Raw genomic sequence first — 27,515 nt, forward strand, 5'->3', positions numbered from 1 at the left:
TCCACCTCAAGTCCCTAAATCTGACTGGTTTCACAAGAACAATGAGAAGATAAGTCCTCAGCTAGACAGCTGGGATCTGTCAGGACCCTCCGCTGGCATTTTTCCCTTCCAATAATTTGAAGACAATTAGTGCAACTGATTAAAATTCCAGAGACAGAGCAAAACAAAGCATGACTTATCTGTGCACTCTCCTCATTAGACGATGAGGCCAAAGTGGAACCAGCCTGCTCTCTCTCTCTCTCTCTCTCTCTGTCTCTCTGGGATCCACCCATCCCCTCCCACCCCTCTACAACCATTGCCTGGGCTCTCCCCACAAGCCCGACCACCCACCCAGGAGCCCACGGACTCGCCTGGAAAACCACACTGGCCACCGTCCAGCACTGGGGAAGCCAGACACGCCGGGCTTTCCAGGGCAGTCTCACCTGTCTCATCTAGTATGACGGAAAAGGAGTCCCCTGGCCAACAGGCTCAGGACCATGTCTGGCTATGTCATTCCCACGGATCCCAGCCCACAGCAAATGCAAGGCACATGCCAGACACCCAGCAGGAGACAGTGGAGAGAATACTGCTGGACAGGCAAACAAAAGCATATTCAGAACGTCCAAAGGCACGTGGTGAGGAGAGAGACAGAAAGCAGGGGAGGACGGAGCAAGCAGGCCAGATAGGAGGGAGAGGAGAGAAAAGAGAGGAGAGGAGAGTCCCAGATTAACTATGCTAGAATGGCTACAGGGCCCAGGCCTCACCAGGAAAATGGCTGGTTACCCGTCACAGGAGATTTGTTTTCCAAAGGAATGTGTGATGATTCAGTTAGGGCCGGGCGGCATGGTGGTTCACGCCAGCACTTTGGGATGCCCAGGTGGGCGGATCACCCGAGGTCAGGAGTTGCAGACCAGCCTGGCCGGAATGGTGAAATCCTGTCTCTACTAAAAATACAAAAATTTTGCCAGGTGTGGTGGCAGGTGCCTGGAATCCCAGCTACTGGGGAGGCTGCGGCATGAGACTCACTTGAACCCGGAAGGCGGAAGTTACAGTGAACAGAGATCACGTCTCTGCACTCCAGCCTGGGTGACAGAGCAAGATTCCATCTCAAAAAAAAAAAAAAAAGATTCAGTTAACGTCCACCCAGCAGGTGGAGGTTCTGTTCTGTTTCTGTTTTCCATTTCTCCATCCTCCGCATTTGAGCTCATTTGCTTTCTGAGAGCCTCAGGGACTCTCCAAGGCCTTCAGCTCACCCTGCCTGGGAGTCTAGGGAACTTCTCTTTCTCTTGGATGAGGCTCCTGGTGCCTGCTGCCTGGAATTGCCTTCCCTGGTGGTGCACCCCTCCCTTGCCAGCCCCTGGAGACCGCAGCAGAGTCACCCGACACGCTCTACCCAGGGGGAGTGAGGACATGGGTCCTTGGCATCGCACTTCCTCTAGCAAAGCTCTCCCCAGGGTCTGATGCCTGCTGTGCCAGGAGCCCGTGCTGGGGCCCAACACCCCACACAGTGAAGAATGAATGAAGGAATGACTGAGTGATGGTGTGCTCAGCCCACATCAAACCTGGTGGGCTCTGTGGACCTGGCGGGTGCTGTGGAAGGAGGCAGGAGGCAGGTTCAGAGTGTGGAAGCTGAGGGGAGACACAGCCTGTTCTGAAAAGGGCGCTCCCTGTGCCTTCACGTATCACAAATACATCAATCAAACTGCCACTGCTGTGAGGGACGTGGGGATCTGGGTAAGGCCCCTTCCTCAGAGTGGAGAGGTGCTGGCCTGGCCTTGCCGCCGCCCTTCAGGGAGTGTGGTCTGCCTGCGTTTGGAGGTGGGACCACCAGCGACCAAGTGGGCCTGGAGGCCACTAGAGCTTGGTCCTGATGCAGGGACGACCCTTCCTTCCCTCCGGCCCAGAGCTCTAAAGAGTTCCAGGCCCTCACTGAGGCCAGAGCCCCAGCTTCATCCTCCAGGCCACCTGGGAAGTGGGGTCCCCGAGGGACAGAGGGTGGGAGAAATGTTCCCTCTGGGCCAACTCTGCCTCTAATCCTGCCGCTGTCACAGAGGCCATGAGGCCAGGGCCTGCAGGGATTTTCCTCTGGGAACAAAGACATCTCAACTTCTTAATCTCTGCGTTGGATTCTCCTGCCTGCAGGGGCTAGAAGGGAAAACAGAGGTGAGAGGAACCAGGTGACACGGAGCCACTAACCCCTGCCAGCCGCAGGGTCCAGAGAGACCCCCACCGCCTACCTCACCCTCCGTCGGGCCAGCCTGCAGCAAACATAGGCACACACCAGACACCCATGGACACCAAGGGAGCGGCCACCAGGAATTTCAGAAAACAGCAGGAAAATGTGGCTGTGAAATGGGAAAGGTTCCCTTTTCCCCCTCACAGGGCATGTGATGGGGGTGTGGCTCGCTTCTGCTGCTCAAACCTCGAGGGGAGCATACAGACGGGCAGGCTGTGGGGCTCTGACCCCATGGTAGTGTCTAGGGGTGAATGTTTACAGCTGAAGCCCTGGTGGGCGTGTGTTACAGGGTGCTCTTTTAGTTTGCCATCTATAGGCGGCTTGTGTTAGTCAGCTCAATGAGACCCCTGCCTTATCACAAGGACAGAGGGCTTTCTGTATCCCTGGTTCTTGCCTTGGTGTACCGAAGAGTCGGATCACACGTAGGCTTGGAGAATGAGTGCAAGGTTTTATTGAATGGAAGAAGCTCTCAGTAGATGGAGGAGCCAGAAGGGAGATGGTTTTCCCGACTCTTCTCCGACCACCACGGCCAAACTCCGCGTCGTTCTTCTGGTCAGTGGCCTGCCAGCGTGCCGGCGTCTGTCATGTGCTCTTCCCTAGGGCATGTTCCCCTTGACGTCCTCTCGACGTCCAGCCACGTGTGTCTTCTTCCACCCACGTGTTCCTCTCAACTTCCAGCCGCTTCTGTGTGTGCCTGCTAGGGTCTCGCGGTTTTTATAGGCACAGGATGGGGGTGTGGTGGGCCAGGGTGGTCTTGGGAAATGCAGCATTTGGGTGTAAAGGCAGGAGTGTCTGTCCTCACCTAGGGCCGTGGGCATGGGCTCCGGGGTGAAGCCCTCGCCAGGGACCCGCCCTTCTCCTCCCAGCCCTTCCCTGCCCCACTTCCGTATCAGCTGGGAGTTCAGGACCAGTCTGGACAACATAGTGAGACTCCGATTCTATTAACAAAAAAGGAAGAAGCAGTTGAGATTGTGACACTACTGATTTGTGCTTGTTTCCCTCCTCATCCTTTCTATCACAAAATAGGGCCTGACAACCTGACATTACCACACATCTATCCTGTTTATTAAAGTGGGGCCAGAATCATCCAGCCATCGGCCACGATTTTGGCCAGAAGCTGGTGCCGAGCCTTCTCCTTCTTCCAGCAATTCCTCCAGGCACAGGAGAAAGGCGCCTTCCACCAGGGCTGCTATACAGCACGGGGCTGTGTTGGACACGTGAAAGGAACCCTTCAGACAGGGCTGGGGTTTCAGCCCTGGGGCTGGTGTCAGCTCAAGGTCACAGCTTGTTTTCCTCAGGGGATCCCTGGGTAAAAGGTGACCTGGGGTTAGGCCAGGCGTGGCCCCCTCCCTCTCCCTTCCCAGCTGCTCCTGCTTTCTGGCATAGCACACTTTTTTTTTCTTTCTGCCTAAAGAAGTCACTGCTGCTTCCTAACAGGAGGACGGTTTTGTTGTTGTTACAGCCGGGGATGGGATTATGTAGGGAGGAAAAACATGCTTTCTTGATTTTCTTCTGTAAACTGCAGGTGGGGAAAACAAAGCGAGTAAATAACTGTTCTACAAACACCTCATGGGGAGGGAGGTCATGATATTTACAAGAACGTCGGCTTTCTGCTGGATTTCCATCTGGAGGGATCTAATAAAGATGCAGGAGGCATTTCTGCTCTTCCTAACACACTCCTCGGAGGAAACGCTGTCACAGGCGACGATCTAAAGCCAGTCAGAGCAGAATTCTGCCATGGCCAAGCCCCACAGGGTCCACTCCCTCCGCATCCCCCTGGGGTGGTTCCCGGGCCCCTGCCACAGCTTCCCGGGCCCGCATCAGCACCACATAAGGTAAAGACATGGCCTCAGATGAAGAGGAAAGATAACAGTGCAGAAGAACGGGGGAAAGCACACGGGAGAAAGAGCAAAACCTGAGAGAGCTGACACCCTGGGCTAGGCCAGGGGCTGAGAACTTGGCCATGTGGCTGGCCTAGCTTGGTGGGTACTGCACGCCTCTCATGTCCCACCTCAGCCACCCTCACCTTTACTAAAAGGAGGCTGTTCCTCGAAAGAAGAGTACAGGCCTTGAGGAGGAACAGAAGGCTCCTACGTCATGCCTGGACAGCATCACCATCTTTTTTTTTTAGACACAGAGTCTCTCTCTGTCACCCAGGCTGGAGTGCAGTGGTGCAATCATAGCTCACTGCAGCCTCAACCTCCTGGGCTCAAGGTATCCTCCCACCTCAGCCTCCCAAGTAGCTGGGACTACAGGCATGTGCCACCACGCCTAGCTAATTTTGTATTTTGGGGGGTGATGGGGTCTTGCTATGTTACCCAGGCTACCATCGCTATTTTAAAACACTCTACAGATGCAGATATGCAGCTGGGATTTGGAGATGGGTGGCCCCGCAGGGAGGAGTCTGTGGGAGAACGGACAGGGGTGCAGGCAGGGGTCTACCTGGAGGCAACAGGGAGGCCAGGGCCTAAGGGAACACCAAGAGCATGGCTGGGCCCAGGAGCCCACAGGTGAGAGCATCTCAGCATCTCCGCCTCCCTGACTTACACACTGGGGGACGTGATTTCCTGCTGGCCAAGCACCAGGTGGTGTGGTGTGTGGGGCACGCGGCCTGGCTGTGGAACCAGATAGCCCTGAGTTCAAATGCCACCTTATACCTAGGACCGGTTACTTAATCTTCCCGTGCCTCAGGCTCCTCACCTGTCATTCAAGGAAATGCCACCTCAGGGAGTGGCTGCAGGACGGAAGGGGACAGTGGATGTGCCCCCCACCACCCTCTGAGTCCCACCATCCTGGCACACACCATCCTCCCTCAAGCTTCTCCTCTTGCTCTTACCCCAGTCTGGCCTTTAAGTCCCAGTTCAAAACCACCACCTCCCCAATCCCTCAGGCAAAAGGGGCCTCCACCATGGACTCCCCTGGCACTAAGAGGCATCCTGTGACCTTTAACACTCTCATGCTGCGCTCATGATTCACTCTAGGCCTGTCCTGTCTTCTCTTCCAGGCAAGTGGGAGGTTTAGTGGCTTAGGAGCTGCGTGTCCTTAGGCAAATTGCCCTACCTTGCTGGGCATCAGTTTAAACAGAAAACAGAGGTAACACCTGCCTCATAGGGTTGTTGCTGGACTCAGAAGAGCAAATGAATAAATGAACTGGCGGTTCCCTCGCCAGTTAGGAATGAGTATGTTTTGCCAAAAGGCCCACAAATCAACACCATCCCACCTACTCTGTGCAATCCCTGGGGTAAATAACTGAGCTGTGACTAGTGTTCTTGGGGAAAAGAATGCACTCTCCAAGCCTGAGCCCAAGGCTGTCACTAGAACACGCCCTCCGGCAGGGGCTCCCGGTGCCAAATAAGAGGAAAGTAGGTACCAGTTTCTGAGATCCTCATAGCAATGCCCTGTGCGTCCCCTACTCAGACCCAAAAGAAACCTTCACAAGGTTACTCTGTATCTACTTAGAAAAAAAAAAAATGGGTCCAGCTCTGTGGAGCTTAATCTTCAAATGCCTTTGCAAACTGCTCCCCAGTCTCTTTGAGCCCTGGACAGTGGGCAAGAATGGAGGAGGTGACACAGTTCTTGATTTTCCCAGCCACTCTCTGGGTGTCCCTGTATAAGGGACTCCCTTATACCAAGTTGTAGCAAAGTTGCAGCAGTGTCTCCAGGAAAATGAAACCCTCTTTACTGCTGCCCACTGAACAACTTTATACATTTTCTAGAATGCTGAAGATTCACAACCCACCTATTTTTGAGTGATCAGTGGTGTGGCTGTCCTGGTAAACTCTTACGCACCCTTCAAAGCCCAATTCAAATGTCCCCTTTCTTTGCTGCTGCCACCACCTAGCCCCAGGAGGATCCTACCAGCTGTTCCCTCGGGCTTTAAACACGTGCTGCACATGCCCACTTTGCTTCCTGTCCTTCTGCTAGTCTGTTTCCTGCCTGGGCACAGGCCATCATCCTCCTCATCTTCATCTCTGCAGCACCTAACACAGTGCCTGGTGCACGGTGGGTGCCTGGGGGCTTGTTGAATTGAAGGATCTATGAGGAGGGGACCACAGTTTGCAAAGCAAACGTCGCATCATTAAGTTCTAACACAAGGTCAGCACACGTAGGGCTGTGTATTTAAGATCAGACACACTTGGAAAACCCAGGGCATTTGTACAATAAGCTCACATCCATATCCTCCCTCCTTGAAGCCTACGCAAGAACCCCAGAAAGAAGTAAAAGTAAAATATGTAAACAGTAGTTTTGGGGTAGTTAAAATTCCTGTCTCTGCCTCAGCCCGTCAGACAATGGAAAGAATGTGAGAAGCACAGCCAAGGGCCTGGAATTTGAGTCCCGACACCTCGGCCATGGCTGTGCGATGAGCCCTGGGAGTGCTGCCTCTGTAAAAAAAAAACGATCCCTCCAGGACACCCTGGCAAGTCAACCTGGAAGGTGGCTGACCATGACCGTGGCCTTAATTTGGCCAGGCCGACATTGGTTTCAGCCCAGAATTCGCTAGAAGAGATTGAAGACTCTGTTCAAGTCAACAGTTGAGCAAAGTGTCCCCTTACAGTACAGGGAATAAAGCAGGCCCTGGGAAGCTTCCAGAAGGTCCTCTGAAGTGCCTGAAATGCAGGAGGCCCTTAGAACGTATTTGTGGAATGAAGAAAGACGACATGCAGGATTGTATGGCTGAAGGGCTGCTCCTGGAGAAGACAGAGAGGACTTCTGCTGGTCCTGAGGGGTTGAGAAGGAAGATGAGTGAGTTGAGGCTTCGGGAAGAGCAAGTTAAGGAAGGATTAAGCAGAGAACTACATAATTCGACTGCTGGAATGCATCGCCGCGGGAGGAGTGAGTGCCTTGTCACTGGAGAAATGCAAGCCCAGAGGAGATGACAGATCCCATCACAAAACCACAGTGAAAAAGATCTAAGTATGGGTACTTAACCATTAAAAAAGTCCTTCAACCTAGGGATCCAGCATTCCACATTCTAGACCAGGGGTCAGCAGATCTCTGCCTGCTGCATGAGGGCAGCCAGACACAATGACATAAAGCAAATGAGTGTAGTTGTTCCAATAAAATTTTAGTTGAGACCAGGTGTGGTGGCTCACGCCTGTAATCCCAGAACTTTGGGAGGCTGAGGTGGGAAGATTGCTGGAGTCCAAGAGTTCAAGACCAGTCTGGGGAACATAGTGAGACCTCGTCTACTAAAACTCAAAAAAATTAGCCGGGCATAGTGGCACACGCCGGTAATCCCAGCTACCTGGGGAGGCTGAGGCAGGAGGATTGCTTGAGCCTGGGAAGTCGAGGCTGCAGTGAGCCCTGATCACGTCACTGCACTCCAGCCTGGGTGACAGAGCAAGATCCTGTCTCAAAACAATTTAAAAAATTTAAAAAGAAATCTGCCCAGAGTCTGACCTACCTGGAAAGCTCATCATTTCAGTCCTGCCTTCTCTAAAAGACAAACCAGTTGCCAGGGGGCCCTGAACCCGTATCCCCACACCTGCAGACAGGGCCCCGCACGACAGAACCGGCACAGGAGCTCGGCAGAAGGAGAAGGACAGCACTGGGGGCTTCTCTGCACTACAGGCACTCATTTAGAGGACGGGCTTTCCTTCTGAGACTGTGCTTGTTCTTGGTGTTGCAGGTGTTAAATGTCCTTGGTATTAATATTATAAAGAATAATAGTAGGTCCCATGCGCAACACGCTTACACAGGCCTCAGCTGGTTCTCAGACAAACCTGTGCCCAGCACTCCCAAAACACTGCCCATTTGACGGATGAGGAAACTGAGGTGCAGAAAGGCATAGCGGCCTTTTTCTGAGTCTCCCGGCAAATCGACAGCAGAGATGAGAACTGCATCGGCACGACTGTCTGCCAGCTCAGGACACTCGGGATTCATTCTTCCCTTACCCTAACCTGGTCAACCAAAATTCCGGTCGCCTCTCTCTACAGAGCTGACAAAGCATCATTTTCATGAAAAGTCTTCTCGTTCAGTGACCAGTGCATGTCAAAAAGTATTTAGTATCCAAACGGCTCTGAGTTTTTTCTAATGTCAGGAATGGTACCCACCTTTGAAGAGCTTACTAGTTGGCCAGAAAGACTAGAAGAGTCTTTTCATTCAGCTACAGAGAGGGCAGAGGGCTGGCTGGAGTGATCTCTGTGTGCTCAGAAGGCCTGGGCAGAGCCGAGAAAGACTCCAAAGGTCCCTCCTGCTGGGGGCACCAGGCCCTCAGCTCCCTCCCCAGCTCTCCCTCTCCCAGCTGGCTACTGCGGCTCTCCTGACGCCCTGGCATTGAGACACCCATGAGGAGGAGAGCTAAGCGTGGCCCAACCAAGGAACCAGATCCCAGACATCCCCAGGGGACTGCAGAGGAAGGGATAGGCCTGGATCTTGCCACAGCATGCATGGCCTCTGCTGATGGCACAGCTGCTGGAGGATGAAGTCAACTGCTTCCAGGAGGATTAATATAGCTCCAAGCATAAACTCTACTGGGAAATCAGCTCTTAAGAAAGAGAGATTTAAGACTAGAACGGAAAAGTTTTAGCAGAGCGTAGGTGGGAATCAAGGTGTCTTCTCTCTCTTGAGAAGGGGCTACAAGGGATGGGGAAGGGAAAAAGGAAGGAAGGTCCCAAACAGGCTGAAAGGAAAGCAAGAACCTCCCTTCCCAGAACAGTGAGATGGGGAGAGGGAAGGTGGGTGGGAGGTATATGGATAGGTAGAACACTTGTGGTTCACATACCATACAATTCACATATTTAAATTCAATGGTTGGCTGTGTAATCCCAGCACTTTGGGAGACTGAGGCAGATGGATCAATTGAGGTCAGGAGTTTGCGACCAGCCTGGCCAATAAGGCAAAACTCCATCTCTACTAAAAATACAAAAATTAGCCAGGTGTGGTGGTATGCACCTGTAATCCCAGCTACTTGGGAGGTTGAGGCACGAGAATCTCTTGAACCCAGGAGGTGGAGTTTGCAGTGAGCTGAGATCGTGCCACTGCACTCCAGCCTGGGCAAGATTGAGACTCCGTCAAAAAAAAAAAAAGAAAGAAGAAAGAAAGAAAGAAGGAAGGAAGGAAGGAAGGAAGGAAGGAAGGAAGGAAGGAAGGAACTCAATGGTGACACAACTGTGCAATCATCGCTCATCACCATGATCAATTTTGTAAAGAACCACTGCCCCCTTTTTAAGACAGGGAGAATTTTACCCTTTATTTGTTTATTTGTTTTATATTTGAGACAGGGTGTTGCTCTGTCGCCCAGGCTGGAGTGCAGTGGCACGATGATGGCTCACTGCAACCTCAACCTCCTGGGCTCAAACAATCTTCCCACCTCAGCCTCCCAAGTAGCTGGGACCACAGGCGCACACCACCACACCTGGCTAATTTTTTTCTTTTTAGTAGAGATGGAGGTCTCGCCATGTTGCCCAGGCTGATCTGGAACTCCCGAGCTCAAGCAATCCTCCTGATTCGACCTCCCAAAGTGCAATGATTATTGGCATGAGCCATGGCACCTGACCAGAACATTTTTATCTTCCCCAAAAGAAACCATATACCCATTCACCGCCACTCCGCATTTCCCCTCAGCCTCCCAGTCCCAGCCCCAGGCAACAACTAATCTGCTTTCTGTCTCTACAGATTTGCCTATTCTGGACATTTCACATAGATGGAATGGTATTATATGTGGTATTTTGTGACTGGCTTCATTCACTTAGCCTATCTTTTCAAGGTTGGTCCATGTTGTAGCATGAATCTCAACTTCATTCCTTTTACTGCTCAGTGATATTCCATTGTATGGATAGACTACATTTTGTTTATCCATTCGTCAGTTGATGGACATTTTGGTCATTTTCACTCTCTGGCTGCTATGAATAATGCTGCTGTAAACACTTATGTGTAAGTTTTCATTTCTCTTTCATTCTTACATGCCTAGGAGTGCAACTGCTAGGTCATATGGTAACTCTAGATTTAAGCTTTTGAGGAACTGCCAGGCTGTTTTCTGAAGAGGCTGCAGCATTTTCGTCCTACCAACAGCATACGAGCGTTCCACCTTCTCCATTTCCTCGTCTCCGCTGGAGTTTATAGGACTTTTTGATTCTAGCAGTCTTAGTGGGTATCTCGCTGTGGTTTTCATGTGCATTTCCCTCATGACTAATGATGCTGAGCATCTTGTCATGTGCTTCTTGGCCACTTGTATATCTTTGGAGAAATGTCTATTCAAGTCCTTTGCCCATTTTTTAATTGGGTTGTCTTTTATTATTGAGTTGTAAGAGTTCTTTATACATCCTAGATGCAAGCCTAGAATCTATACAATTCGCAAATATTTTCTCCTATTCGGTGAGCTGTCTCTTCACTTTCTTGACAGTATTCTTTGAGGCACAAATGTTTTAAATTTTGGCCGGGTGTGGTGGCTCACCAGCACTTGGGAGGCTGAGGCAGATGGATCGTTTGAGCCCAGGAGTTCGAGACCAGCCAGGGCAATATGGTGAGATCCCGTCTCTACAAAAAATACAAAAATTAGCCAGGCATGGTGGCATGCACCTATAGTCCCACCTACTCAGGAGGCCAAGGTGGGGGGATTGCTTGAGCCCAAGAAGCAGTGAGCCATGATCATGCCACTGCACTCCAGCCTAGGGAACAGAGCGAGACCCTGCCTCAAAAAAAAAAAAAAAAAAGGACATAGATTTTTAAAAGGCCAGAAGAAAGCAGACCTCATTAGCTGCTTCCCCTACTTGCCCCTGGACTATGGGGCGTGCTCTGTCCCCTTCTGGGTGCATAGAGCATGTGGGACCCTTCGGGCAGGTGCACTCTGAGCCCACCAAGACTCAGTTACGTTTGTTTCCAAACCTGCTTATACCAGTAGTATTTATGTAATTACCTAAGTTAATTAAATTTTATGCAAACCCTCGGAAGAGGAATTAAAAGGAGTTGGTTTTATGAAACAGAGTTGAATGGTTGGGGGAAGATGGCTGTTCAATTAGGCATGAACAAAATAACTGTATAATATCAGCGGTATATGAAATCGGCAAGGATTTGGTGCTAGTTCCTACTTTACTTGACAGAAACAGAAACTGAGAATCTCAGAAAATGCATTAACAGTGTGGATAATGCAAAAAAGATACATCAGGACAAGCCAGTGGACCCGTAATCCAAGAGAGGTCTTGGCCCTATATCAAGAAATGGGGAATAAATGCATGTTTTAAATGAAAATGAAACGTTTTATGTCAAAACGAAATGCTCAATATGTCTATATCATTTTTCTGATCCCCTCTTTAATAATCTTTTTCAATTGCCCAACTCCCTGCCAGGTCAGATAATACTGGAAAAGCAGGCTTCTTACAAGCACTCAAATAGAAGAGTGGTTACCTGGGCAGGGGTGACAAAATATTATTTTTTGTCTCCTTCTTACCACTTAGTATGTTTGAGACATTCTAATAAGTATGGATGAGTTTTATGGTAGAGAAAAAGTATGTAAAATTTCTTTTTGAAGATTCAGATTCCATTACTGCCTGTTAATAAAGGGAAGAAATTTGGAAACCCTGCACTGCCGTGGCCAGTGTTGTTACTGCAGCCAAGAACATGCCCCAGTGCCACAAAGATAAACAAGCAGGAAATGTGCAAAAGGAACAACAGAAAACAATAAGACCATCAGGCTCAAATGCGTGACTACTTTAATCGAAAGCTAATAAAACGCTGAAATAGATGCTGAATGTGATTGAATTCAGACAGGCCCTTTACTGAGCTCTTGGTTAAAGCTACTGGGCACCATGAGAGGCAGACATACTTTTGGAAAGCCGGGCTGCTGGACTAAATGGGTTCAAGGAACATCATACCAGACAAATCTGGATTTCCCAGGAGAAGGCCAGAATCCAGAGTTTTGTTTTGTTTCTTGAGACAGAGTCTCACTCTGTCGCTCAGGCTGGAGTGCAGTAGCAGGATCAGAGCTCACTGCAGCCTCAAACTCCTGGGCTCAAGTGATCTTCCCACCTCAGCCTCCCAAGTAGCTGGGACTGTAGATGCACACCACTCTGCCTGGCTAATTTTTTTTTTTTTTTTTTTTTGTAGAGACAGGATCTTGCTATGTTACCCAGGCTAAGCAAATATTCCTGGGCTCAAGCGATCCCCCCACCTTGGTCTCCCAAAGCGCCAGGATTACAGGTGTGAGCCACCACAGCTGGCCCAGAGTTTTTGTTGTTGTTGTTTTTTGTTTTTTGAGATGGAGTCTTGCTCTGTCATGCAGGCTGGAGTGTAGTGGAGCGATCTCGGCTCACTGCAACCTCCGGCTCTTGGATTCAAGTGATTCTTCTGCCTCAGCCTCCTGAGTAGCTGGGATTACAGGTGTGTATCACCATGCCCAGCTAATTTTTGTATTTTTAGTAGAGATGGGGTTTCACCATGTTGGCAGGCTGGTCTTGAACTCCTGACCTTAGCTGATCCGCCTGCCTTGGCCTCCCAAAGTGCTGGGATTACAGGCATGAGCCACCGTGCCCAGGCTGGCCCCTAGTATTTTTAAAGAAACACAATGTCACTGCTCTGATGTGTACAAAATAAGTGATTAAGAGGTCTGTCTCACTGCCCCTAAATCCCTGCCCCTTGTACTTGATCTTGCTTTTATATCCCCACCATGCTAGGCTTATGGTAGGTATCTAATCATTGCATTAAAGTATTAACAAATGCAAGCTTAAGAGTGACTTATGAAGATATCAATCTTTCCCCTGTAAACCAGGGCTTCTGAAATGGTCCTTCTACAGCACTCCTCCCCTCCCCCATTCCCACGCTGCATTTTCTTATGTTTGAGACACAGTTTGCTAAACCCAACCTTGTCTGAATTAATGAGGACACGGAAATGAAGGGTTTGGGGAGCTAAACATTAAACCGATTTGGCCCACACTCCGTGCCAGGCTTCATACTGGATCCCAGTGAAACACAGGAGGCCTCAGAAAAATGCCCAACCCCGCCCCACAGACACAGTGCCATGGGAAAGGCTGCTGCTGGAGTGTTTAAACCTGTGAGGAACAGCGCCAGAATGGCCCAGACAGCCAGAGCTGGGCCTGAAGGAAGAGCAGGGTGCGTGCTGGAGACAGACACCCACAGATCAGCTCCTGGGACCCCAGGGTGGCAGGAGGCACTTCCAAAGGAGAAGTAGTGGGTGTGGCCATTTTAAAACTCTTTCCTCCTCCCCACGCCCCACCTTGGCCTCACCATAGTCCACACCTGGGGCTGGAGCTTGGGCGTAGTGACCATTATCAGGCTCTGGGGGGCACATTTTATACTATCAGGAAATTGCTGTCAGCCAAGTCAGCCCCAGCTCACGGGCCTTCCCTGAAGGCCCCGCTCCCTGTGAGACTCTGAGACAGGGCTCTGCCTGGTGTGGACGACGTGCTCAGAAAAGGGTGGGCCGGGGGCTGGGTGACGAAGCCAACCAGAAGGAGCAAGTTGTTCTAAAGAACAGGCATCCACCGTATGGGTCACGGATGCCAGGGAGGCGGACACTCCCTCTCACTGAGGCCGGCCTGTGTGTCGGGCTGAACTCCAGCACCTGCGGGGGCTGTGTGGGGCGCTCTAGAGACTTCTGAATCCCAGTAAGGCCAAACTCATCTATGAGCACTCTGCTCCTCTGAGGATGAAAACAGTTTGCACCACTCTGCAAATATAAATCCCTTAGAAACTAATCTGGGTGGGTGGGTGGGGTGGTGGGGGTGACAAGAGGAACAAATGTTTAAAATCTAACATCCTCAAGGATGGTCCTGACCCCAGTTAGAAGGAGAGAGAAGGAGGAGGGTGGGGGGAGGCAGCCAGGGCCTGTCTGCGTTGGGGAGGGAGCAGTGGAGGAGCACAAAGACATGGAGAAGGAAGGGGAGAGAAGTGAGAAGCTCTCGCAGTCTCATTTTTGTACTATCATGGTGAAAACACAGTACACTTCATTCTGTTTGATGATGCCGACGCCTGCTACTGGAAAACACTCTCCCTGCACATCATACCCATAAATAAATACCAGTCCCGGGTCTGTGGGTCTCAGCCTGGTAGACCGGTTATGTCAACTGGACAGTGCTTTTAATGGACCATTTATAGCCTGACTGGCTCACGACACAAATGCCTGCACGGAGACCTAGAGGGTTAAACATCTCTATAAGACAGAACTGCCTCCCAGTTGAAAGAGGAAAAAAGCCACAGAGGGGACTGGGGCCAGGCAGACGAAGTTAACATTTGAGGATGAGGGAGCACCTTCCCCAAGACTCCACAGCCAAGCCCTGAATGAGGCGTGTGGGCTGTGATGGGGTCAGTCCCATCCCATCCCCTCCCAGTTCTGGCATGAGGGCTTCTCCCACCATATCCCCAGAGCCTCTTGAGACAGAATACCAGGAGGCTCCCCATGGCCCCCACAACATCAGCAGTCACTGCTGCTCCCCAACTTTCTCCCCGTCACCCCCGCTCAAAGAAGGACACGAGTGCAGCTGTGCTAGTGTCCTACTGGGAGGCCGCCAGCCCCTGATGGACCAAGGGGGGTCTGAGGACCCCAAGGCATTGCACTTAAGTGTTTGCATGCATACACACAAACACAGAGCCTGGCTCTCTCACACATACACAGACACACCCCCAGTGCACACACTCAGACACACCCACACACTCACACTTCCACTTATTCCCACAATTATTCTTCCTGGTTTGGATCAACAGACCATCTGTGTGCTTGTGCGACTTAGGAAATCTTCCAAAATGTGGCAAAATGTTCGCAGTCCTTGCCCCTTTTGTGGTGGGGGAGGGGCGTCATAGTTTTCTAGTTTCTTTATGTTTTCTATTTTACAGTGAACATGCATGTATCACATTTATATTCAGAAGAAGTTAAGACACAAAATTTTTAACAGTCTTTCTGGATGGGTGCAGTGGCTTATGCCTATAATCCCAGCACTTTGGGAGGCTGAAGTGGGAGGATCACTTAAGCCCAAGAGTTCGAGACCAGCCCAGGCAGCATAGCAAGACCCTGTCTCTACAAAAAATACAAAAATTAGCTGGGTGTGGTGGCTCGCACCTGTAGTCCCAGCTTCTTGGGAGGCTGAGGTGGGAGGATCGCTTGGGCCTGGGAAGTCAAGGTTGCAGTGGGCCAAGATTGTGCCACCACTCCAGCCTGGGTGACAGTGAGACCCTGTCTCAAAAAAAAAAAAAAAAAAAAAAAGTTTTTCTAGGACAAATAATAAACAGTACCATAGTAGATCACATTCATCTCATCTTGACCCACACAACAGCACTGTGAAGTAGTGCTTCCATTTTACAAATGAAGAAACCCAGCATAAGGGAATTTGAGAGCCGCCCAAGGTCACCCAGCTAGCAAGAGGCAAAAATGCAGAGCACAGTATCATCATTCCTGGGAAAAAGCTTCCTCTAGTCTGTCCCAAAGACCAAGAGAGAGACACACACAGCCAGACAGAAAGAAAGAGACAGACAGGCAGGCAGGCACAGAGATAGATTGAAACAGAGAGAGCAAGACAGACAGAGAGAGACATACAGAGAGAGAGAGACAGAGACAGACACACAGAGAGAGGCAGAAAGAGACTGAAAGACAGGCACAGAGAGACATACACAGAAAGAGAGAGAGAGAAACGGACACATAGATAGAGGCAGAAAGGCTGAAAGGCACAGAGAGAGACACAGAAAGAGAGAGACAGAGTCAGACACACACAGAGAAGCAGAAAGAGACAGAAAGTCAGGCACAGAGAGAGACACACACAGAAAGAGAGAGAGAAACGGACACATAGAGACAGACACAGAGAAAGAGACAGAGATAGAGCGAGTTCTGGGAGGAAGGGAAGGGGGAGCAGAGTACTGTGGAGTGTGGGACGCCCGTCTTACTCATTTGATTATAAAATATTTCTGAGCTGCCAGATGGTATAATAGTGGCTGCAGATGCCCCGATAGCTTTTCTTCATTTCTTTGCACAGGGCTCCATTTCAGGGCCTGAAGAGTGATATCTAAGAAGCTATTCTGGAGTTCCAAAAAGACAATCACTATACAACCACGGAATCGCCGCTCGGTGCATGCGCTTAACAGATGTGCACTGGTTCTGGCTTCCTGGATAAATGGGCCTTATGCTAATTGCGAGGCACCTAGCGGCACTTCGGGGCCCCCCTTGCTGGCACATGGCCTGCTCAGGCAGGGCTGGGATCTGGGCTTGTTACATAATTAATCCTTGGCTCAGGGCTGCTGCACGCCCCACACAGATGCTGGTCGAAGTGATGCCTATGGGGAAAGCAAGCATCAAAGACCACGTCCCCAGGGTCTCTGAGCCAGGAGCGGCCGAGCCTTCGAGATCAAAGCCGCAGGGTTAATGAGTTCACTGCAGTCCTCAACCGTCTGCTTGTTTTGTTCTGGCTTTTTCGTGTTTTGTTTAGTTTTTAATAAGGGAGTCTTCATCCCTGCTCCTTCGACAGCTCAGTAACCCAGTTAGAAAGCAGCAGCTCTGTGCAGGATGCACCACACAGCTGCCGGTACTCCTGCTGGGTCTGAAGCCAACATGCTCTATATCCCAAGAGGTGCAGCCTCCCAGGAGGCATGGAGGCCTGAGTCTCACTCCAGAACTGCTTGCTTGGGAAGAGCACAGCCATGGGCCATGTGTTCATCCCTGAGGCCTGCCCCCTCTTCTCTTTCTGCCCTCATCTCTCCTCTCTCCCCTCAGCCTGAACCACGCCCAGCACAAGAGAACAGCAGAAAGACCTTCTATGCCGTCTGCCACTGATCTAAAAGTCCCTTCACAAGGATGAGTTTTGTTTCTGCTCTTAAAATTTAGCCTGGTTTCAGCCTGATCTCTTGGACTTGGCATTGGCCACGGTCAATCCAGTGTCTGTAGTCAAAGCAGTGGCAGCTTGCAAACCCATACAGAGGAGGTTCCACCTAAAGCCATGCCTACCCTAAAAATCCTCCAGACTTCAAGAAAACTCCAAGTTCAGAAGCAAAAGAAAGGAAGACCCAGGGAACAGCAGGCATCACTTGCATGGAAGTCTGTGGGCAAACTAGGCTGGCACACCTGCCTGCCGAGTGGACCACTGTGCAAACACCCACCTCCCACCCGGGAGTCCTGGAGGGAGATATGGTGCTATGAGTCCTTCACATGCTAGTGAGAATTAGCATCATCTTGCTCCTAGAAGAGAGTCACTACTCCAAGGATTGAGATCAGCCTTCTCAGCAGAGTGGCAGGGGAAAAGGAGATAAGTAATTTGAATGTGGTGTGTTTTACGGGGACAGGGCAGGCCTCCATGGTGTGCTAGAGGTCCAGGGTCCTGGGAGAGGGGGAATGGGGCTGTTTACCAACTACCATGGAAGTTATTTTAATATTGTGACAGCGCACTCCTTGCCAGTGCATACCCACTGCACATCAGAGCTGCAGGCCCACTCAGAAACACACGGGGCCTGGAGCTGGGGGAGGACCCCAACTCTACACACACATCCATAGGCACATCGAGTTTAAAACTTCCAGCAGCCGGCGGGGCACTGATATCCCACACAGAAGACAGAAGCTTCAAACCAGGCTGGCCATCTCCAAAGCCAGGCCCCAGGGAGCATCATCCTTTCCAAAAAGGGGCCGGGGGAATGCAGCAGGGAGAGGTGCCAACTGCCACCCACAGGCCATAGCCTTGGTCTCCGGCCATGAGATGGACAGAAGAAGAGAATCCTCAGAGGCTGGCCAGAACATCCTGTGTAGCTACTGGAGGGCAGCCGGCCCAGCTGGGAACAGATTGTGCCTCTCTTTGCCCAGAAGTCCGGCTGGGTGACAAAACAAAACTCAACGAGAAAGAATGAGAGTCATGAGAGGGAGCTCAGTGCACGGTGCAAACACACGGGGTTCCTCCAGCCAGCACCTCTGCACATGCTGTTCCCTAGGCCTAGAATGCTTTCACCCCAATTTCCTCCCCTGCCAAAAGTCTGGCATCCTGCAAAGTCCAGCACGAGCCCCCCTCCCTGGGAGTCCCCTCCGACCCTCCCCCAGGCTGGGCTGATCAGTCCTCTTTGGAGCTACGTTGTTTCTGCACGCCTCCCCTTCAGGCTGCGCGCTGGAGGCACGGACTGCACGTGGCTATATCCCAGGACGCAGACTGGCTGGCCTCGCGCAGAAGGCAGGGCTGTGGCATTCCAGGGACACTTCCACAAAGAATGCAGTGTGCCCCTGGAGGCGTGCAAGGCAGGGTCCCCACCTCGGCCTATTGCTTATTCAACAGGTTAATGATAACCACTCAGCAAGGAAAAATCTGTCTCAAATCCCACAAACTCTCCATCTAAATGAAATGAGGAGCAAAACTTTATTTTTATTATTTTTTTAGAGACAAGGTCCACTCTGTCACCGGGCTGGAGTGCAGTGGCACAATCAGAGCTCACTGCAGCCTCAACCTCCTGGGCTCAAGTGATCCTTCCAACTTAGCCTCCCAAGTAGCTGGGACTACAGGAGCACACCACCACCACATCTGGCTAATTTAAAAAAAAAAAAAAAAAAAAAAAAACTTTATCTAGAGACAGAGTCTCACTATGCTGCCCAGGCTGTCCTCAAAGCAATCCTCAGGTGATCCTCCCACTTTAGCGTCCTAAAGTGCTGGGATTACAGGTGTGAGACAGCACGCCCAGCCCAGAGAAACTTTGAAATAAAGGACTTCTTCAACCCCAAACTTGTAGATCTTTTCAAAACATTTGAATTTTTCCCATGGTAATCAGGAAGGTAGTGCTTTTAAGACAGTCACATCTCCTGGGAAGCACTGGACCCAGCCAACGTCCGCTCTCCTGCCCCCTTCCACCCTCTCTCGGGCAGCCTTGCAACATAACCTAGGCAGGAGGGAATCCCTCCCCACTTTAGAAAAGCCCACGGCTCTCGTGTAGGTTTCTGAAGTCCTTCAGCAGCTTTCCTGTGTTGAGGGGAGAGTTTCTGCTTAAAGACCCCCGTCTCTTCCCCCAAAGCCTCCACCCATTGGTCATTCCTGAGCCTAACTATACAGAAGGCCCTCGGCACCTCCATGCATACATTTGTGCCACAATTTGTTGTTGTTGTTGTTGCTTTTAAGATAAGGTCTTGCTCTGTTGCCCAGACTGGAGTGCAGTGGCGCAATCATGACTCACTGCAGCCTCGACTTCCTGGGCTCAGGTGATCCTCCCGCTTCAGCCTCCCGAGTACAGGCATGCACCACCATGCCTGGCTAATTTTTGTATTTTTTGTAGAGATGGGGTTTCACCCTGTTGCCCAGGCTGGTTTCGTACTCCTGGGCTCAAGTGATCTGCCCACCTCAGCCTCCCAAAGTGCTAGGATTACAGGCATGAGACACTGTACACCAGCCCACAGTTTCTATTATAAATCTAGACCCTTGAGTAGTCAACCTAGGCTTTAAGAAAAATCGCCCAGGACAGACAATTTAAAGCATAACTCCACTGAAAACCTGCCTCCAGACACATGAAGGAGGTTGGTTCAGTGGCCATCACATGTAATTTATTCTGATTTTATTACACATCCAATATAGTATCTAGAATTTATAACGATAGTCTATGAGGAAGGGAAAAAAGTGAAATAATTTAACCCAGAGAAGAGGAGTCTGAGAGTTCATTTCATGAACACAGCATGAGGCATGATTATAAGAGCACTGTCTTACCCAGACGGCAGTAACAGGACAGGGATTCAGGAACAGGGGAGGACAGGGCCCAGGCGTGGGCTGGCTGGAAGGGCAGGGATATGGGGGAACTGCGGGGCCCTGCAGCCTGGAGACTTTCTTCTCCAACAGTGCTTAGGGACAAGACTCAATCTGAAAGGAAGCCCTGGCATCTGAAGTGAGAGTTTGAAAGCAAAGCTTTGAGAGCAGCAAGCTTGGGGTTGCGTCCCAGCTCTGCCACTTACAGACTGCGTGGCCCTGGAAAGTTCAGTCCCCTCTGAGCCTGCATCCCCATGGTGCCAACAGGTATGATACCCCCTCCTGGGATGTTCCTGCGCCCTCCTACAGAGGACCTCTCAAAGCTGCCTCTTCTACTATCTGAGGGATATTCTGAGTCATCCAACATTAAAGGCACATTAATAACTAGAATATTCCACCACCAGTCCCTGGAAAACATGTTTATCAAGATAGTGGCACAGTTCTTAGCAACAGGCCCTACAATACTGTGGCTACGCCTTACATGGTTAGAAAGCAGCCTAGACACTGCACACTAAGAAGCTCCAGTAATCAATGAAGGAAGCGTTAATATCTTTCTTCTTCAAGAAAGGTAACTGGGATCAGAGAGGTTAAGCCGCTTCTCCAAAGCCACACAGCAGGTTGAGGGGCTGAAGTGCCTCGGGTCTGTGTCTTCCTTCCGCTTTGTTGTGGGGAGGAGCTGAGGCAGAGATGGGGGGAAGGCGGTGCAGGCACACCCCACCACTGAGTCCAAATTTTGAAGGCTCGCACTATGAGAAGCAAGGTGATATCACAGGACCACAGATTTTACCAGATCAACAAAACCAAGGGAAATAACTCCATCCCAATGTCACAAAGCCCAGACTAACCAAGAATCCCCTCCCCAGACCCCTCACACGCATACCTGTGATGCCCAATAGGACCACAGGGAGAGTGCTGGCTCTGCTGGGCGCACGCAGGGGCTCAGGCCTCAACGCACAGGAACACCAGGAGGCCCACAAGCCCGGGGCCTGTGTTTCACCAGCCCTGTTGCTATGTCCTGCCGGGTATGAGCATGGCGAGCTATCTCCGAATCTTGCTGTGTAATCTTACATGCTCTGTGCCTCAATTTCCCCATCTGTAAAGCACAAATAAGAGAACCTACCTCATAGGATTGTTGGTTTTTAAACTTTTTACTGTAAAAAAGTTCAAATATGGCTGGGCATGGTGGCTCACGCCTGTAATCCCAGCATTTTGGGAGGCCAAGGCAGGCAGATCACTTGAGGTCAGGAGTTGAAGACCAGCCTGGCCAACACAGTGATATCCCACCTCTACTAAAAATACAAAAAAAATAGCCGGGCATGAAACCCCATCTCTACTAAAAATACAAAAATTAGCCGGGCATGGTGGCACACGCCTGTAATCCCAGCTACTCGGGAGGCTGAGGTAGGGAATTGCTTAAACCCAGGAGGCGGAGGTTGCAGTGAGCCGAGATCACGCCACTGCACTCCAGCCTGGGTGACAGAGCAAGACTCTGTCTCAAAAAAAAAAAAAAAAAATTAGGTGGCCATGGTGGCGCCCACCTGTAATCCCAGCTACTCCAGAGGCTGAGGCAGGAGAATCACTTGAACCCGGGAGGTGGAGGTTGCAGTGAGCCGAGATCATGCTACTGCCCTCCAGTCTGAGTGACATAGTGAGACCCTATCTCAAAAAAAAATCTTTTTTCAAATATACATAAAACAGAAAGATGAGTATAATGAATGATGGGCACCCATTCCTCAGCTTTGTGTAAACAAGTCCTGGCATGTGTGTCTGTCTGTGCCCTCACTCCCATCCTGCTGCTTCCATGGCAGCCACACATCCCTCCATCTCCAGACACCTCAGTGCCACAGGGCTGCTTTGAGAATTAAACGAGATAACAGGAGTAAAGCACTTAGTTACAGTATCGGGCATGCAGTAAGTACTCAATAAACATTAGCTTGTATTCCATGTGATTATCAAATTAATGACCAAACCCCACCACTGCACCACGCTTCTGGCTGCCTCCATCTCTGCTTTCTCCTCTATCAAGTGGAGGCGACGCCACCTTTCCTGGACACTTTGTGGATACGCCTCAAAGCTCTATGGAATCCATGGAGGTGAGCTCTCTGACCTGCAACCTCCAAGCACGTGGTGTCAACGGGTCTTGCCAAGCTGACTCCGGGTGCATGTGAGGTCTGCCCTGTAACTCAGGACTGTGGCTTACTGACTTCATACATACCTGGTCACCAACACAGTACTGGGCACAGAGCAGGTGGCTGAACAATCACAGGTCCCGCTCCATGACACCTGCCCCAGCCAAGTGACCCACAAACTTCATCTCACTGAGTCTCACGCCAACCCTACAAAGTAGGAATGATCCCTACTTCACAGATGGGAAGACTGAGGCTCAAAGAGGTTACACAATCTATTTGAACACCACACAGCTGATATCCAGGCCTCCCTGATCCAAAGTTCACACCCCATTCTCTTATGTTGCCTCCCAATAATTTGTCAATTTGCTTTGTGTGTTTTTAAGGGGTACAATTCAGTGGTTTTCAGTTTGTTCACCAGGTCCTACAGCCACCACCACTATCTAATTCCAGAACACTTTTCATTAACCCCAGAAGAAACCCCGTGCCCCTTAGGAGTTGCTCCCCATCCCTCCTCCCCACTCCCTGCAATCACGAATCTATTTTCTGTCTCTTTAGAATTGCCTATTCTGCACCACTCATGTACACAGAATGATACAATATGTGGTCTTCTAAATGCGCCACTTCTAAAAAAGTCACCCTCCTTCATAAACAGCCACCTCTCTCTGCAGTTCTGTTGACTAACAGGATTTATGGAGCTCCCCTGACTTTCTCTAAAGATAGTAAATCCCCTCCCCAAGTCCAGTGATAGTCAGTGATACCTAAATACAGATTAAGCCGGCGCAGCCATGGCTGACCCATCCTCAGAGGGCAGGCTCGGAGGTACAGCCAGGAACATTGACAGAGACCATTCCTAAGGACCATCCTGCACCTCCTGCGGGACTGAGAAACCAGCCACTGAGGACTGTGAAAAACGGGGCACGAGAGCAGGGAGGGAAGGTAGGGACTGGGGGAAGATCTCAGCCACAGCCTCCAAAGGCCAGAGTGGAGGAGAAAGAGCCCAGAACAGAGCAGAGCCAGGGTCTCGCCTCATCCCCAGCTGTGCAGCCCGGAGCACGTTTCTCAGCCTCTCTGAGCCTCAGGCACCTTGTCAGTGGAGGAGTGGAGAAGCACCTGCAACCTCACAGGGAGGCTGTGAGAAGTAAATAAAACAGGGAAGTAATTTGAAAACTACCAAGCTAGATATGCTGTCATGGTCACGGTGGGCAACCAGGGAGCCAGGGAGTATTTCTACCTAATAATATTGTTCTTCTTTTTAAAATGGTCATCAGGATGAATAATTACCTATAATTCACAGCAAATGCAGTGACAGTTAAAACCTAGCTGACGGGCCAGGCGCGGTGGCTCACGCTTGTAATCCCAGCACTTTGGGAGGCTGAGGCGGGCGGATCACGAGGTCAGGAGATCGAGACCACATCTCGGTGAAACCCCGTCTCTACTAAAAATACAAAAAATTAGCTGGGCGTGGTGGCGGGCGCCTGTAGTCCCAGCTACTCGGAGAGGCTGAGGCAGGAGAATGGCGTGAACCCGGGAGGCGGAGCTTGCAGTGAGCCGAGATTGCGCCACTGCACTCCAGCCTGGGCGACAGAGCGAGACTCTGTCTCAAAAAAAAAAAAAAAAAAAAACCTAGCTGACGTAATAAATAGTAAATACTTTACAAATATGCATATTCCTAATGTAGCAATTCTACTTGTAAGAATACATGAGGAGGCACGAAGACACAAAAGGAGGGGAAGGCAACTGCTCATCACAGCACGTGGTGAGTGGTCTTGGCTCAAAATCCTCCCTCCCTGGCCTCCCTATGGAAGGGGTCTACTTCTAACCCCGCCAACACTGGTTGGGCCCCAGGGTTTGCTTCAGCCAATGCAATGTGAGGGGAACTGACATGCAGCACATGGCCATTCTCATGTCTGAGCAGAAGCTTTAAGAGGTATATTGTTCCTGCCGGGTCCAGTGGCTCACACCTGTAATCCCAGCACTTTGGGAGGCTGCGGTGGGAAGAACACTTGAGGCCAGGAGTTCAAGACCAGCCTGGGCAACATAACAAGACCCTCATCTCTACGAAAAATATAAAAAGTGAAAATTACCCAGGTGTGGTGGTGCACACCTGTAGTCTCAGCTACTTGGGAAGCTGAGGCAGGAGGACCACTTGTGCCCATGATTCTGGGGCTGCAGTGAGCTATGATAGCACCAGAGCACTGCAGCCTGGGTGCCACAGCAATATCCTGTCTCTAAAGAAGAAAAACAGAAATAGAATTATGTTGTTCCACCATCTTTTTTCCCTCTGCCATGAGACCAGCAATGTCTCAGATGGGGCTGCTCTGAAAGCCTGGCTCCCTGAGGGACAACGTCATAGAGCAGAGCCACAACCAACAGGTGATGGTCACGTCACTTGAGGGACAAAGAACTCTTTATTGCTGCAAACCACTAACATTTGGAGGGTCATTGGTACCAGAGCATAGCCCAGCTGACTGACACACAGTCATGTTCCTACTAATGCAAAAGTGCAAACAACCTACACGTCCACCTAAATTAAATGACCCATCTCCACAATGGAATGCCAATAAAATAATGTATACATTGGCATAGAAGAACATTCTCAATACGCTGCTAACTGAAAAAAGCAGAGTATAAAATAGCACGAACTAACAAAGGATTAGTCTCTAGAGTGAAAAAAAGAAAATCTACAAATCACTAAGAAAAAGATAATCCACCCAAAAGGAGACTGGACAAAGGATATGAACATGCAATTAATTTACAGCAGAGGATACGCACATGCAATTAATTTACAGCAGAGGAAAGCAGAAAGGACAATAATGTATTGAAAATATGTCCAACTTCACTAGAACTTAGGGAAGTACAAATTCAAATAATCATGAGATACTATTTTACACCCATCAGAGTGTTCAGATGTTAAAGTCTGACAACACAAGTGCTGGAGAGGTATGAGGAAAAGGAGCTCATTGACCCTTGTAGAGGGGAGTGAAACTGCCACAAATGCCTTGGAGATGAATTTCGTAATAAACAGTACTGTTGAGCGTGAGAATACCAGAGCACCTGGCAATTCCACTGCTAAATATTCTAGACCTCTAAAGAATTCTCAGGGTGTGCTCGTATTGGTTATCTGTTACCGTGTAACAAATGACCCTCCAAAAGTCAGCAGCCTAAAACAACAAACATTATCTCACAATTTCTCTGGGCTGGGAATCTGGCTCAAGGTCTCTCATGACGTTCCCCTTGGCTGTTTTCAGGGCAGCAGTCTCATCCGAAGGCTCAGCTGGGAGTGGGGAGCGGATGGAGATCTGCTTCCAAGCTCACTCACATGGTTGTTGGCAGGCCTTGGTCCCTTGTCACGTAGGCCTGCCTCTCCACACGACTGCCTTGAGACATGGCATCTAGCTCCCTCCAGGGCTGGCAATCCAAGAGGGCAACAGAGAACACCCAAGCTGGCAGCTGCAGTCTTTTTATGACCTGATGTCAGAAGTGATGTCCCATCCCTCCTGCTGTGTTCTGTTGGTTAGAATCAAGTCAGTTAAGTCCAGCCCACACCCGAGGGAAGGGATTACACAAGGGTGTGAAGACCAGGATGTGGGGACCAGTGGTGGCATCTAACAGGCTTCCTTCCACGGCACTCAAGGAGGATCGATATTCATTATGGCACTCTTCATAATAATGAAAAAATGGAAGTGACCTAATTGTACATGACTAGAGAAACAATGGCTTATTAAGACAATGGGGGCCGGCACAGTGGCTCACGCCTGTAATCCCAGCAATTTGGGAGGCCAAGGCAGGTGGCTCACTTGCACTCAGGAGTTCGAGACCAGCCTGCGCAACTTGGTAAAACTCTGACTCTATAAAAAATAGAAAAATTAGCCGGGCATGTACCTGTAGTCCTAGCTACTCGAGAGGCTAAGGTGGGAAGATCGCTTGAGCCTGGGAGGTGGAAGTTGCAGTGAGCCGAGATCGTGCCACTGCACTCCAGCCTGGGTAACAGAGTGAGACCCTGTCTCAAAAAAAAAAAAAAAAAAAAAAGTCAATGGAATTGTATACAGCAGTTAACAAAAAGGAGAAAAAGAAGGCCATGAACCACATCTATGTATCAACATGGATACAGCTTAAAAATTGTTGACAAAGTAGTCAAGAAGAAATTACAAAGTGACGTATATATACCATTTATGAGTATTTCTTTCTGTTTTCTTTTCTTTTTTTTTTAGAGACAAGGTCTCACTCCACTCTGTCATCCAGGCTGGAGCACAGTGGTATGACCACAGCTCACTATCACCCCAAATTCCTGGGCTCCGGAGAGCCTCCCACCTCAGCCTCCTGAAGAGCTGGGACTACAGGTACATGATGCTGCACCCACCTAACTGTTGTTGTTGTGTTTTTTTAAAAAACAAACAAAAAAAACAGAGTCTTGCCATGTTGCCCAGGCTGGTCTTGAATTCCGGGCCTCAAGCGATCCTCCTGCCTCAGCCTCCCAAAGAGCTGGGATTACAGGCATGAGCCACCATGCCTGGGCCACCATTTATGAGTATTTCTAACACATAAAAACTAATGTTGTGTTTAAGGCTACGCACATGTGTGGCAAGAGCATAAAACGTGCACAAATATGATCCCACTTCCCTCCGCAGAGTGGCTCATTGGTCACTGGGGAAAGAAAAGAGTGGAGAAGAGGAGAGATGGGCTTGGGCTGGCTCTGTAATGCTCTACTGGTCTTTATAGTACAATCAATCAAAATAAAACAAAAATATGGTCCAATTTTTGCTAAAACATACCCACATTTCTGTTACACATATCTACAAAGCATCTATAAAATCTGGACACAGATGACATTATTTTATTCCTTCACAGGTTGATGTTTTTGATGGCATTAGGTCTCTTCGCCTATGTTTGTAGACATTATGCACACCTGTGGAGAGGCAGAAATGAGTCTGGAGGGGTACAGCTCAGAATGCTAATAAAAGTTATGTGGAGGTGGGGAGGGTAGTTATGCGGGAATTTTTTTTCTCTGTTTTTCTGTGTTTTCCAGTCTTACCAAACAGACACAGAATATTTGGGTAAAGAAATAAAAACTTTCTTCAAAAATCAAATCAAACTCAAAGCCAAAATGGCCACAGCTGAACACTGAAACACACCAGCTCTAAGAGCACAAAGGAATCCCAGGAAGGTTTGTATGAGAACACAGCTGCCCACGTGGGAAGAGAAGGTGCTGGGCTACAGGAGGCTGCCTTAGGCCAGGCGGTGGTGCATGTGCCAGCAGGACCCCGGGAGGTGCCAGGGCCCCCATCCCTGGAGGGAATGGCCTCCTGACTTTGCTGAAAGGAGGAAGTTGTGAGGCCAAGCTGGCTCCTTGACCTCCAACAGACAGCGGGGGTCAGATGGAGAAACGTTATACCAGTTCCCCAAGACACACACAAACACCCACAATTCACTGTGACCACCTGATTCACGCTCCTTGGTAATTTCCTGAGTCTCTCCTGTGAAAATGCATGAGTTTTATCATAGGGAAATTAGTAAACTTTAAAAAGAGAAGAATCTTTG

General features: G+C 50.0%; 1 protein-coding gene across 6 annotated transcripts in view; it reads right to left on the reverse strand.

The window, feature by feature from the left end:
- Positions 1-27,515, reverse strand: part of HPCAL1 (hippocalcin like 1) — a 125,715-nt gene that overhangs the window by 66,384 nt on the left and 31,816 nt on the right. The window contains exon 1 of one of the 6 annotated variants that reach the window (XM_055251691.2): positions 423-441. The exons of the other annotated variants lie outside the window; for them this stretch is intronic. The gene's annotated coding sequence lies outside the window, so the exon portion shown is untranslated. Of the gene's footprint in view, positions 1-422; positions 442-27,515 lie in introns of those variants that run through there. 6 annotated transcript variants of the gene reach the window in all.

The sequence above is a fragment of the Symphalangus syndactylus genome, chromosome 18 (assembly GCF_028878055.3).
Source record: "Symphalangus syndactylus isolate Jambi chromosome 18, NHGRI_mSymSyn1-v2.1_pri, whole genome shotgun sequence".
Classification (NCBI taxonomy): domain Eukaryota; kingdom Metazoa; phylum Chordata; class Mammalia; order Primates; family Hylobatidae; genus Symphalangus; species Symphalangus syndactylus.